General features: G+C 47.9%; 1 pseudogene; it reads left to right on the top strand.

Moving 5' to 3' along the window:
* The first annotated feature begins 1,649 nt into the window (after positions 1-1,649).
* LOC133053626 (testis-specific Y-encoded protein 1-like) overlaps positions 1,650-12,080 on the top strand; it is a 71,476-nt pseudogene continuing 61,045 nt past the window's right edge.

Raw genomic sequence — 12,080 nt, 5'->3', positions numbered from 1 at the left:
ATCAAAATAGAGGCCTGCAGCCCGGACCTGTGGCAGAAAGGAGAGGCAGGAGGAAATCACATGGGCATGATCGTTGAGTGCAGATGAGCCAAGACACAATTGGGCTGTAGTCCCAGGCACAGAAGCTGTGGTGGGTGAGCCAACAGCCCTTTGGACAAACAGCTATGAGGTCCTTGGCATTTTTCTTAAGTGCTGGGCATTCTTTCCATGTCATCACCACGACCATGAGCACCCCTTGCCTTTTCTGTAAGGTTTCAGTGATACAGCAGCATTGGTGAATAAGCACCTGCTACCTGCAGAATCATCGAGTGTTACACATCTCTCTTTGTACCCTTTGCAGAACACAGATACCGCCTATGAGGACTATAGGAAGGATGGCTTAGGTTGATCGACTTGCTGGTACCATCCCCAAAGATTTGGGCCACCGGGTAGGCTGGGATGTGTTCTCACCTGGAGAACAGAACCTCTTTGAAAGGGCCTGGATAGGGTAAACGGGCCATCGTGCAGGCCTCTGGCACTGGTGTGTCATGGAACTCAAAGCTCTGGTGTCCTTAGCCTCTCACTGGTAGGCATTCCAGCAAGGTTCAGGGAGTTGCGTCATGCCAGTTGACCGTGACCCGTTTCTCCCTCTTCGCAAGGTGTGGCCATGCTGCCAGAGTCCTGTGCAGTGTTCCTGTCTGCCCAGCGAGGGAGGGAGGGTCGCCCGTCCCCTTCTGTGCTTCAGCAGTAACCACCCACCGCAGTTTGAGAGAGCACTCTACGATCCTGTGGCCCAGAACAGTCTCATCTGCCATGGGTGTGACTCACTGAGGGGGTGAAGGGCTTGCCTTCACTCCAAGGTGAAGCATCTCTTCTGAGCGCTCATGTCCGGAGAATGGCAGAGGACCACAGCACCACTTAAAGAGTCGGAGACACACAGACAGCATTCCCTGGTGCACAAACAGCAGGATCACCAGAATCAGTGATAGGCGAGAAGCAGAGACAAAAAGAGAGATCTCTGCCCTATGGCTCTGGTTCCCCTGAAGAGTGGAGGTCAAGTGTTGCAAGGGTTGGGGTTTGTACACACTCCCCTACCATCCAGACAGCAGCAGGCTCCTGTCCCAGGAAGGAAAGTATCCAGCCACTTTGCGCCCCTGCCTATCCTTTAGATACTCAAGGAGAGCTCCCAGGGATGGGCGGTCCCATGGGACACAGCAGTGTGCTCTTTCGATTGCAGAGCGAGAACACATGGCTTGAAACTCCAGAGGCCAATTCAATGCCAGTGCCTGCAGTAAGGCCAGATGCAATAGCCATGCCCTCCCTGAAGCCGAGTGGCGCCACTTGGGGGCGCTGCAGCCCAGGAAGCGGGGAAGTCGCCCTCTGGTCTAGGGGAGTTTCCCTCGGGGTGCCGCCCACTACACTCTCTGCCACTGGTCGATTTGACCCTGCAGCCTGAGCCTGTCTCACAGCCTAGAGGTCCTGCGTGTTGGGCTGATCTCCGTTCACCTTGTCCTGGCCTCTCCGGAACACCTTTCTTCAGCCTCAGGCCACCCGCCACACACCAGGCCCCACCTCCTGACCATTCCGCTCTTACCCCGCCCCAAAGAGCTAGCGAGCCACACCCAGTTACCTCAGCCAGGCCGTCATTGCGCACCACCTGCTGTGCTATTATGTCTGGTCCCTTCGCATCTGCCCCAGCTCGGGGTCACAGCCAGGTCCCAGAGGAGCGTGAGAGGCGGCCAGAGTAAGGCGGGAGCGTCCCAGGACTCCGGACCTTCTTAGCTGGGAGCCCGGGTGCTCAGGGGTCAGTGGCCAAGGGGCCTGCCGTCGCGATGCCATGCACGGCTGGGACTTTGCAGCCAGCAGTTGGCACAGCAGGCGAAAAGGTCACCGTCTACATGGCGGAGGCGGTGGAGGACAGTGGGTGGGCCCTGGTGGACGGAGACGAGGCGGGGATCGGGCAGGTGTGTCAGCTGCTGGCAGAAGACGTCATGGAGGAGGTGGAGGTTGTGCCAGATCAGGAGCGAGATCAGGGGTCCACCCGAGAACTGTAGGAAAAGACGGTGGAAGAGCAGGTTCTGGAAAGACCTGGAGGCCCGAATGAGCGGCTGGTGCCAAATGCGCTATAGGCACTGACCGCCCTGCAGTCGGAAGTGAGCACCCTGCATGAGGAAAACCGCCGAGCCTCTGTGCGCTTCATGCGCATGAACCATCTGAGGAGGAAGGGTCACTTGGCTCGGAGAAGCGCCATCCTCCAGGGCATCCCTGGCTTCTGGGCCAAAGCTGTATCCTTCCTGCTGCTCCTAGGTGTTTGCCTGTCGGGAAGAGCAGGAGGAGGTGGAGTAGAAGCAGGAACATATGCAGGAGTAGGGGGGGGTGCGCGTGTGTCGCGAGGGCAGAGGTAGGGTGCTGCAGGCCGCTGACGGAAGTGTGCTTCTGGGCATTGGCAGGTTCCAAAGGCACAGCCGAGGAGTATCTGGTCAGAGCCACACCTGGAAGTGTCACAGCCATGCCTCGGGGTTTCCCCTTCAGGCCTGCATCTGAGGAGGATCAGTACCCAGGGCCTCTAGGTCAGGATGACCAGAGAGAGTACACTAGAGCAGCAACTGCAGACATTTATTGTTATAAATGTGGATGATCCCTGGAAATAGCTGAGACATGGCAGTCTCGCACATTCGCGCGCGCGCACACACACACACACACACACACACACAGAGATACCAGCAAATTCAGAACCACATAGAAACACACATACACCCCAGTTTCTTTCAGATACGGTAGTCATAAGGACTGCAAGAGCTAACCATATTGCCAGTGACATGCTACTACCCAGCAAACACGGGCCAGGAGGCAGGCAGAAGAGGTGAGAAATAGCCCCTGCTTCTGGGTTGCAGACCACCTGAGCTGCGGAACAGCACAGGGAACCCAGAAACACGAGCAGGTCTGATGGTATGGCACGGCCTGAATATGTGAGTCATGACCGGGCAAGCGTGAGTGCCCAGCATCCCTGCAGATGCCTGTTCCAGTGTCCTTCTCCAGGCCAGACTAGGGCTGTTGCCCCTGGCTCTTCTTGGCCCGGCATGTGGCCTGAATGTCTCCTTGACCCAAAGCAGATTATGAACCACCCTCAAGTGTCAATCAAATCCAGTGCTCAGGATGAAGATTTTCTTAGGTACATGATCGACTTCAAGGTCAGTGAGGGAGACTGAGGATGGGTGGGTATGGCACTTGATAAGGAGGTGAGGGATGCTGTAATTCACAGGCATGTATTGTTAGACTTTGCAGAGGCGTCATGGAGGCTGTTAAAGCCCGCCTGGGAGGCAAGCAGAGGCCCCTCGATGCTTGCACCTTTTCCCTCCTCCCTGTGCTGGCAGATGCAGGTGGGGAGCCATCCACGGTCCCGCTGTAACCTGAACTTCTCCTTTCGGGACAACCCGTACTTCTGGAATATGGTGATTGTTAAGGAATATTACCTTGACATCACTGGTAAACGGGGCTCCCAGGGTGGTGAGTGTGGGTACGCAAGGGGCCCGGGGTGGGGGTGTGGGTGGATGCTTCAGCTGCCGCATCCGCCCCTGCACTTGAATGTTATGCCCTTGCGCCTGCACCTACACCGCCCCTTAAACTCAGTTTAGGGTATCCCAGTTCAGTTTAGTTGCTCAGTCATGTCTGACTCTTTGCAACCCCATGAAACACTGCACGCCAGGCCTCGCTGTCCATCATCAACTCTCCGAGTCCACCCAAACCCACGTCCACTGAGTCAGTGATACCATCCCCCCAACTCACCCTCTGTTGTCCCTTCTCCTGTATCCCTGGAGCTCCTGAAAACCCTTCCCGAAAACGCTACTGAAAAAAGCTGCCTAAAAATCCCTTCCCGATAATGCTGCCAGGGAGGGCAGCGGAGAAAAGCCATTTGTTACCAATTCCGACTCTCCAGGTGGCTCCGCTGGCAACTCCACGTGGAACAGAAGCCAAACCCGACACCGCACTCTTTTTGCTCTTCCGCCCCCTCCGACTACCTAAGGATAGTTGCTGCAGCCTCAGCCTTCCCTGCTCTCCCTGCTGTCCCTTTCGCGGATATACATTTTTACCTCAAACGCCGAGACAAAACGGCGACCGCTACGCTTGTCGTCGAAAGCGTTTCCTGACTCTCTGTCATGCCCACTAGGGAATACGGCTGACGTCATTACGTGTGCCACAGGAAGTGGGAAGACAGCTCCCTCTAGTGGTTGCAATCACTAGTGTTACTAGCTCAGTCTTTTCCTACCAGGGATTGTAATCCCACAGGCTCCTCTGTCCATGTAATTCTCCAGTAAATAACTTTGGAGTGGCTTGCCATTTTAAAATCCGTTCAAAGTAAAAAGTAAAATACAGTAGTTACATCGTTTTTGTGGACTGCCTTCATAGCTCAGTGGTAAAGTGTTGGCCTATCAAAACAAGAAATAGAGAACGTTCAGGAGCCTGTGAGTTCGATCCAGTGTATTTTGGTGGAAAAAGAAAATTTAAAGAAGTAAAACTTCCCATAGATGTTCCCCCCCACCCCAACAGCACATACTTTCAGTTCTGTTCCCTCCATCAGTCGTGTCAGACTCCGTGAGACCGTATGGACTGCAGCATGCCAGGCTTCCCTGTCTATCAGCAACTCCCCCCAGCTCTGGCAAACTCAGGGCTATCGAATCAGTGATGCTATCCAACCATTTCATCCTCTGTCCTCTAGTTCTCCTCCTGCCTTCAATCTTTCCCAACATCAGGGTCTTTTCCAATGAGGCCATTCTTAAATCAGGTGGCCAAAGTATTGGAAATTAAGCTTCAGTGTCAGTTCTTTGAATGAAAATTCAGGACTGATTTCCTTCAGGATTGACTGGTTTGAGCTCCTTGCAGTCCATGGAACTCCCAGGAGTCTTCTCCAACAACACAATTTAAAAGCACCAGTTCTTTGATTCTCAGATTTCTCTATGATCTAGTGCTCACACCCATTCATGACTACTGGAGAAACCATAGTTTTGACTATACCTTCATCCCCAAATAATGTCTCTTTTTAATATGCTTTTGCAGCCCTGTGTCCACTGCTGATTTTCCAAATATTCTGGCATATTGAGTGGAGTACATTACCACCACATTCAGGATTTGAAAGAGCTCAACTGGAATTCCATCACCTCCACTACCTTTGTTCATAGTGATGCGTCTTAAGGCCCACTTGACTTCACATTCCAGGATGTCTGTCTCTAAGTGAGTGATCACACCTTTGTGGTTATCTGGGTCATTAGATGTTTTTTCTATAGTTCTTCCCTATATTCTTGCCATCTCTTCATAATATCTTCTGAGTCTCTTAGGTTCAAACATTTTCTGTCTTTTACTGTGCCCAATGTTGCATGAAATGTTCCCTTGATGTGTCTAGTTTTCCTGAAGAGATCTTTAGTCTTTCCCATAGGAAAGACCTGGCCCATGGATCGCTGGCATGCCAGTGGCATCAGGGCATTGAGTGGAAAGGTGCAACTGAAGGTCATCCAACGGGCCCAACACATGGTGACTACTGGTCCACACTACCCACAGTGCTTCTCCACAAATGTCTGTTCCCACAAGGACAATGAGCTTCACAGCACTTCCCTTGAGTTTGATCTGGGGTGTGAGTGAAGCCATCTCCTGAATTGCCTTCTTGATCTTCTGCTGTGTATTGGATTCATTATCATGACCATGCCTAGGAAATTTTTGAAGGCAGTAGTATTCTCTCCAGAGGGCAGAGTAGAAGGACCTATGCTCATCTTCTCCTGTGAGAACTCCAAAATAACAAGTCTGCTGAATAGCCATCAAGAAGATAATGTTGGGGCCCACCAAAAAGAGAGAGAAAAAAAAAAAAAAAAACAATACCACACATCCAAGGGCAAATGCCACGCCCCAACAAGTTGGTAGGAGGGACAGAATTGCATTTAGAATCAAACCCCATATCCACCAGAGATGCTTTGAGGGCCCAAGCAAACTGTGTGCCCCAAAAGCCAGAGACCCCCACAGAGAATGAGCCAGTCCTGACTGAGTGTTTGAGGGCCTCTTTATAGACTTGGGTCAGCAGTGGCCTGCTGAGAGGTCAGGGGCTTTGGGTGCAGCAGACATGGGTCACAAAACATGTAGCATAAGCCCTCTTGGAGGAGGTCTCCATTAGCCCCCATTGAGTCACTGAGCAGATGACCCACAAATGGCAGAACAAGTATACAAAAGAAATAATTGCACTGTTCAGAAAGTTCTAGGGCCCATAACAGATTTCCTTACCTGGAGATCTGAGAATCCCTTTGAGTTTAGAGGCCAGTGGGATTCGATTACAGATCTTCCACAGGACTGGGGAAATAGACTCTTGGAGGACACACACAAAGCATTGTATGCACCAGGAGCCAGGATAAAGGAACAGTGTCCCCACAAGAGACTGAGCCATATTTCCCTGTGAATGTCCTGGAGTTTCTGGTGGAGACATGGGTCAACAGTGCCCTACTGAATGGTCAGGGGCACTGAATAAAAGAGTACCTGCACAAGTCCTTTTGAAGGAGGATAGTATCTTCATTACCCCTACAATAATTTGTCCTCAGGGTAAACAATGGGGATGGAACACAGCACCACCCATCAACAGAAAATTGGATTAAAGGTTTACTGAGCAAGAGCCACCCATCAGGACAAGACCCAGATTCCCCAAATGTCAGTCTCTCCCATCAAGAAGCTTCCATAAACTTCTTATCCTGCTCCATCTCAGGGCAGACAGAATTAAAACTACAATCACAGCAAACTGACCAAACTGATCATATGGACCACAGCCTTGTCTAACTCAATGAAACTATGAGTCATGCTGTGTAGGGCCACCCAAGACAGTCGGGTCTTAGTGGAGCATTCTGACAAAATGTGGCCCACTGGAGAAGAGAATGGCAAACAACTTCAGTATCCTTAACTTGAGAACCCCATGAACAGTATTAAAAGGCAAAAAAAAAAAAAAAAAAAATACTGAAAGTTCAACTCCCCAGGTTGGTAGGTAACCAATATGCTACTGGAAATGAGTGGAGCAATGAATCCATAAAGAATGAAGAGATGGAGTCAAAGGGGAAGGTAACACCCAGTTGTGAATGTGACTGGTGATAGAAGTAAAATCTGATTCTATAAAGAACAATATTACATGTGGGCCTGGAATGGTAGCTCCATGAATCAAAGTAAACTGAAAGTGCTCAAATGAGATGGCAAGAGGGAACATTGACACATTAGGAATCACTGAACTAAAATGTATTGTAATGGGCAAATTTAATACAGATGATCATAGTATCTACTACTGTGGGCAGTAATTCCATAGAAGAAATGGAGTAGCCCTCATAGTCAACAAAAGAACCTGAAATGCAGTACTTGGGTGCAATCGCAAAAATGACAGACTGGTCTCTGTTCATTTCCAAAGCAAACTGTTCATTATCACGGTAATCCAGGTCTATGCCTCAACCAGTAAAGCTTCAGTAAAGAAGCTGAAGTTGAACAGTTCTATGAAGAACTATAATACCTGCTTAAATTAACAGCAAGGGGGAAAGAAAAAAAGAAAAGAAATGTGCTCTTTTCATCATAGAGGGCTGGAATGCCAAATTAGGAAGTCAAGATATATTTGGAGCAACAGGAAGGTTTGGCCTTGGAGTATGAAATGAAACAGGCAAAGGCTAAGAAGAGTTTTGCCAAGAGAAAACACTGGTCATGGCAAACACCCTCTTCAAACAACACAGTTCATTTCATTTTAGTCACCCAGTCATGTTGAATTCTTTGTGACACCATGATTCACAGCACACCAGACCACCCTGTCCATCACCAACTCTCGGAGTTTACTCAAACTTAAGTTCATTGAGTCGAGGATGCTATCCAGCCATCCATTCCTTTGCCTTCTCCTCGTGACCCCAATCTTTCCCAGCATTGGGGTCTTTTCCACTGAGTCAACTCTTCGCATGAGGTGGCCAAAGTATTGGAGTTTCAGCTTCAGCATCTGTCCTTCCAAAGAATACCCAGGAATGATCTCATTTAGGATGGACTGCGTGGATCTCCTTGCAGTCCAAGGGACTCTCAAGAGTCTCCTCCAACACCACTGTTCAAAAGCATCAATTCTTCGACACTCAGCTTTCTTCACAGTCCAACTCTCCCATGACCACTGGAAAAACCATAGTGTTTACCAGACAGACCTTTGTTGGCAAAGTAATACCTCTGCTTCTTAATATGCTGTCTAGGTTGATCATAACTTTCCTTTCAAGTAAGCGTCTTTTAATTCCATGGCTGCAATCACCATCTGAAGTGATTTTGAAGCCCCCAAAAATAAAGTGTAACACTTTTTCCACCGTTTCCCCATCTATTTGCCATGAAAGGATGGGGCCAGATGCCATGATCTTAGTTTTCTGAATGTTGAGCTTTAAGCCACCTTTTTCCACTCTCCTCTTTGACTATCATCAAGAGGGATTTCTTGGTTCCTCTTCACTTTCTGCCATAAGGGTAGTATCATCTGCATATCTGAGGTTATTCATATTTCTCCGGGCAATCTTGATTCTAGCTTGTGCTTCTTCCAGCCCAGCATTTCTCATTATGTACTCTGCATAGAAGTTAGATAAACAGGGTGACAATATACAGCCTTGACATACTCCTTTTCCTATTTGGAACCAGTCTCTTTGTCCATGTCCAGTTCTAACTGTTGCTTCCTGACCTGCATATAGGTTTCTCAAGAGGCAGGTGAGGTGGTCTGGTATGCCCATCTCTTTCAGAATTTCTCACAGTTTATTGTGATCCACACAGTCAAAGGCTTTGGCAGAGTCAGTAAAGCAGAAATATGTTTTTCTGGAACTCTTGCTTTTTCGATGATCCAGCAGACGTTGGAAATTTGACCTCTGGTTCCTCTGCCTTTTCTAAAATTAGCTTGGACATCTGGAAGTTCACGGTTCATGTATTGCTGAAGCCTGGCTTGGAGAATTTTGAACATTACTTTACTAGCGTGTGAGATGAATGCAATTGTGCAGTAATTTGAGCATTCTTTGGGATTGCCTTTCTTTGGGATTGGAATGAAAACTGACCTTTTCCAGCCCTGTGGCAACTACTGAGTTTTCCAAATTTGCTGGCATATTCCGTGCAGCACTTTCACCTCATCATCTTTCAGGATGTGAATTAGCTCAACTGGAATTCCATCACCTCCACTAGCTTTGTTCATAATGATGCTTTCTAAGGCCCACTTGACTTCACAGGATGTCTGGCTCTAGGTGAGTGGTCACACCATTGTGATGATCTGGGGTGTGAGGTTCTTTTTTGTACAGTTCCTCTGTGTATTCTTGCCACCTCTTCTTAATATCTTCAGTTTCTGTTAGGTCCTTACCATTCCTGCCTTTTATCAAACCCATCTTTGCATGAACTGCTCCCTTGGTATCTCTGATTTTATTGAATATATCTCTAGTCTTTCCCATTCTGTTATTTCCCTCTATTTATTTGCACTGATCCCTGAGGAAGGCTTTCTTTTCTCACCTTGCAATTCTTTGGAACTGTCAAACAACACAAGTGATGACTACACATGAACATCACCAGATGCTCAATACCAAAATCCAACTGATTGTATCCTTTGCTACCAGTGATGGAGAAGCTCTATACAGTCAGCAAAAACAAGACCTAGAGTTGATTGTCCCTCAGATTATTAACTTATTTTAAAATCCAGACTTGAAGAAAGTAGAGAAAAACCACTAGACCATTCAGGTATGACCTAAAACAAATCTGTTATGATTATACAGTCAAAGTGACAAACAGATTCACTGATAGACAGAATGACTGAAGAAATATGGATGGAGATTGATCACATTGTACAGGAGGCAGTGATTAAAAGTATCCCCAAGAAAAAAGAAATGCAAAAAGTCAAAATGGTTGTCTCAGGTTGCCTTACAAATAGCTGAGAAAAGAGGAGAAGCAAAAGGCAAAGGAGAAAAGGAAGTATATTCATTTGAATGTAGAGTTCCGAAGAATAGTAAGGAGGGATAAGAAAGCCTTCCTCAGGGATCAGTGCAAAGAAATAGAGGAAAATCATAGAATGGGACAGACTAGATGACATACTGTAACAGCTTAAAATTTCAAGTTTGTAGCTTCAGCTGACTGATTTCCATTCCTCACTCTTGAATTGTATACCTCACTATGAACTAATACCTCTCTGCCCTCTTTTATACAACTGTGATGACAGCAGCCATCTCATATGTTCAGTCAGTTACGAAATTCGAAATCCTAGGTATATGTAAATAAGGTAAATTATGTAATCAATATTATGTAAAACTTTACACAGACGAAACTTAATGCTCTCTATGGAGTAAACACTTAGTTTTAAATATTACTATAAAATGTATAGAAACATCTTTTCTGTGAAACTAAAAGTGTTACTCACTGTTGTCTCTGATTCTTTGCAACCCTATGGACTGTAAACCACCAGCCTCCTCTGTTGGTGGGATTCTCCAGACAAGAATATGGGAATGGGTTGCCATTTCCAAATCCAGGGGATCTTCCTGACCTAATGATGGAAGCCAGGTCTCTTACTTCAGGCAGATTCTTCACCATCTGAGTTTACTGCCTGTTCTCCATATTCATGTAAAATTAGTTCTGGGTTATGATATACCCAGGTACCAGAGAAACCTCCATTTGGGAGCACTATTTTATAATAAGGCTGTCACCTGACCAGACTGAGCTTCAATAGCAAAATGCTGAGGTTACCCATGCAGTTTCTTATTTTAATACAATGAACTAAGTAAAACACAGTGTCATCTGAGGCACCATCCTTTAATGAACTTCTCAATACACAATAAGCTCCCAATGCATTTCTATTTAATAAAGATAAATACATATAGCTTGCCAATCAAGAGAAGAAACTAATATCTCCTCCCAAAACTGGGAGTGGGGCGTGGGAATCTAACCCCAAAGAAAGGTGAAAGAGGCAAGTAATAAAGTGTAAAATTCAAATGCAATAATATAAATAGAAAAAGAAGAAGAAAAAGTCAAAAGCAAAGCTAACAAAAATGAGGAAAAATAGGTTAACTGAACAAACAGAAGGGGAAGAGATTCAGTTACTGAAAGGAGCACAGATAAGATGGCATTGCTATGAAATCATACTAAATAAAGGGGATTTTTAGGTACTTTGGACAAATATTTATGCCAAGAGAAGTTAAGTTTTACAAAACAGTCAAATTGCTATAAGAACAGACTGCCTGAAACAATCTAAAAAAACAAAAATCTGAATAGACTTAACAAAGAAGATGGGGGAGGAGCCAAGATGGCGGAGGAGTAGGACGGGGAGACCACTTTCTCTCCTACAAATTCATCAAAAGAATAACTGAACGCAGAGCAAACTTCACAAAACAACGTCTGATCGCTAGCTGAGGTCATCAGGCGCCCAGAAAAGCAGCCCTTTGTCTTCGAAAGGAGGTAGGACAAAATATAAAAGATAAAAAGTGAGACAAAAGAGCTAAGGACGGAGATCCGTCCCGGGAAGTCTTAGGCGGCATTGCTTGGGGTAGGGTCCGGGCCTGAGTGCCCTGAGGACAATCGGAGGGAGCTTCTGTGAGTTGCCAACTTGAACTGTGGGAGACCAAAAGAGAGAGAGTAAATTAACCGGCGTGAACACACTGCCGGCCGTTCGCAGAACAAAGAGACCGAGAAAATCCAGAGAAGAACTCGCAGGCTGCGGACCGGCCCAGCCCCGCCGGAGGCAGGAGGCAGGGGGGGGGAGGGGAAGGTCGCAGCGAGACACAGGGAGCAGGCACCCGACCGGCGCGGGCGGGGACTGGGGCTGGGGACGCGGAGGGCAGAAGGCGCACGCACCCGACTGGCGCCAGAGGAAATTGAGACTGGGTCCGTGGAAGGGAGTGGGCGCGCCACACCTGGGGAGAGTGAGCCCACCAGCCCCTGGTTGCCTGGACCGCTCTGAAGGGGAAGGCACAGAGAGCAGGCACAGCTTTTCGTTCCACGCTTTTGTGGAACACCCGAGGGCTGGAACCGCGCACAGCGCGGGGTGCGCTCCATATAGAACAGCCGGGAGCCTGAGCAGCGCAGACGGAGAAAGCAGCGCCAGGCCCTCCCTGCAGCCTCAGTCCCTCCCG

The sequence above is a fragment of the Dama dama genome, chromosome Y, assembly GCF_033118175.1.
Source record: "Dama dama isolate Ldn47 chromosome Y, ASM3311817v1, whole genome shotgun sequence".
Taxonomy (NCBI): domain Eukaryota; kingdom Metazoa; phylum Chordata; class Mammalia; order Artiodactyla; family Cervidae; genus Dama; species Dama dama.
Note: the sequence above shows the minus strand (reverse complement) of the source record. Positions and strands in the feature narration are given on the sequence as shown.